This window comes from Solanum pennellii, chromosome 5 (genome assembly GCF_001406875.1).
Source record: "Solanum pennellii chromosome 5, SPENNV200".
In the NCBI taxonomy this organism is placed as follows: Eukaryota; Viridiplantae; Streptophyta; class Magnoliopsida; order Solanales; family Solanaceae; genus Solanum; species Solanum pennellii.
In genome coordinates this window covers 42,704,153-42,707,087 of record NC_028641.1, presented here as the reverse complement: position 1 = coordinate 42,707,087, position 2,935 = coordinate 42,704,153, and positions in this window count along the sequence as shown.

Below are 2,935 nucleotides of genomic sequence, written 5' to 3'. Positions count from 1 at the left end.
TATTCGATATTTGACTAAGTTATTACCTCGTACCAATCAATACTAGCCTATTAGATAGTATACACTAAATCTATGTTCATAATTCTTTTCCTATTATCTACCTCCTTGGTCCGGCAAGTAGCATTAAGGCGAGTTCTAACGTTGGCCATCCGTTAAAGAGACTTCTAAGCGAAAGATTATTAATACATGCAAGACATATTCTAGAATTGTTATTTTTGTTAGGTTTTATCTCATTATTTGCCTATGGTTCCTACAACCCTAGTTATGGAGATTAGTTACCCATAGTCATAATCACAATATTCAAATATATTATATAAGAATTCATGTACTTACTTCAATGAGGAGAGTAAAATCCGAAAGTTCGCTTGATTAATCAGTAAAAATCACCAACACTCAATGATAAAAGTCTCAAGATAACCTAATAATACGGAGTCTAACTAATAATCAAACGTCTCCAGTCTAACAATGGTCTCGAGTCTCACAATACGGAGTCTCACTAATAATACCAAGTCAAACCTCAAAAATGAGGTTTTTCGAACTATTTATAGAAAATAAATACGTAATTAAACAAGGACTCTATTTGCTGGAAATCTGTCAAAACGCGGCTGGGTCGATGGACCTCGCGACGGATCGTCATGGTCACGACGGACCGTCGTGGACTCCGTCGTCCCATACTTGATGAAATTTCTTCTGCATCTCTCTTCATTACCCTCGACGGCAAGTATGATGGACCGTCATAGGCACAACGGTCCGTCGAGGGTCTCCGTTCCAAAACACTTGAACTCTTGGAATATAGGTACTGGGATTACTTCTCTGTACTTCATGAAGAACATGCAGGACGGACCGTCATAGACACGACGGACCGTCATGGACTCCGTAACACCACACTTGGTCTGACTTCCCCATATTCCTTCAGCAGCTGCACTACGCTGCCACCTACGGACCGTCACAAGCATGACGGACCGTCACAAGCTCTGTAGGTGGTCTCTTCTGCATTTCTTCGCTCAAAAACCTCCGCATACATCTTTGACCAGATTTCATGCAAATAAGGAGAAACTTATATAAAAATTAGCACAAAAAGGCTTTTGGACACACTAAACTTAAGGAAAAAGTATTAATAATACCGTGAAACCACGGTATATCAACACCCTCAACTTAAATTCGTTGTTTGTCCTCAAGCGACGAACTATGACTCAATACAAAATCATTGTACAATAGTATCCATGTTTTATCCTTTGCAATCATTTGGCCATCAATCCCGATTAATCTCATCATATCTATGCATGTTATCACTATTAGGCTTGAATCATGTGGGATCAGAACATGACACAGACTCACAATGCACTAACACCTATCATCTTCATTTTCTCACCGAGATGCCAATATTTCCGTTATTGCAACTAGTGTCCTCACTTTGAAACAAAATCCTCATTTTTCACATAATGATTTCAGTTTGAGTACAGGGATTACTTTTCAACACTCACTCTCAGAACAAATTCACACTCATTCATACCTATTTCCATAAGCTTGCCCTTATTTTCACTGCCTTCAGTTCGCTATACAACCCTTAGGATCACGATAGGACTTTCTTAGCTTGTAATATAGGCTCAGGGTCAGGTATGGTATATTTAGGTATACTTTAGTGACATTTTTCCCTCCTTGACATATCGTCTAAACATACCATTTTCTATCATTTTATCTCGCCCAGTTTCTCATATTCTTTCACCTTGGTATTTTCTCTTCTTTCTTCATTTGCGTACGTGACTCTCTTCTTTTCTTGCTTGTATTTCTTGTATATTTTTTTTTCTTTACTTATCTTTCAACTAATTCTTGAGTCACTTTACTTTTGTTCTTTCTTTCTCTTTGTTCTTTCAACCCCACTTTCCAGAGAATTCCTCATAATAGCCACCCTAAACTCATGGCTTTTCCATGAGTAAAGGTACACCATACCCAAAGTTGGGTCAGGGCAATAAAAAGGTTGTTTACTGCATTAGCCACCGTCAACTTATGTGTTTGGCATAAGCTGAGGTGCACATGTCCAAGGAGGGACCAGGGCCAACACATTATTCCCAGATTAGATCAGTTGGGGTGAGAAAGAAAGGTCTAATTTAAGCTCAAATCATTTGGATCAAAGAAGGATAAATTTCATTTCGTTTTCTTTTATTTAGGCTAAACAATGGGCTATATTGAATAAGGGCCTATGATCCTTTCCTAATTGTCTATTACAACTTACTTTTAGCAGGACTAACCAGGCATAGCTCAGTACAAATAGAGACTATCCAAATCTTCCTCAAACTCACTTGACATCTCATCACTCTACCAGATTATCAGACACCTAGTTCGAATTTTAGACTTAGGGTCATGCAGTGGTGTACCTCTATGTCATGCTTAGAGCCACACATTTGTCAGTTACTATGCCTAGTCGTGCATCATTTTCCAGTTTATCAGGATATCATTTTAGCCATCATACTCCAGAATTTAACTATGTCCAAAAGATATAGACATGCCGGTTCAACAGAAAAAGTAATCAGTCTTTTGGGGAAAAAGAACATAGGCAAGAGAACCCAAAAAGAGGATAGTGAATTGGGCTACTCAGACTTCACCCTAGCACTCAATTTCCATTTACCCCACCCCCAACAAAAAAAAACATGCAATTGTCCCCAATGCATAAAAATTTAAATACTAGAGTCGTAGGTGAAGCAAACCTGTGGCGCAAAGCGCCGTCGATCAGCAAGCTGGTGGGTCCGGTTGCCCAGAACCCACGTCCTCTGCAATCTGGACACGCTCAGTGGTGTCCTCATCAACAACCGCACTATCAGTAGTGCCTCCTGCTATTGATACGCTCAAACTTACTTCTCAAATAAGAAGTAAAGCGGTCGTGTCAAGTAAATAACCCAACTAGTGAGGTTGGGATCGTTCCCACGAGGAAAATAGT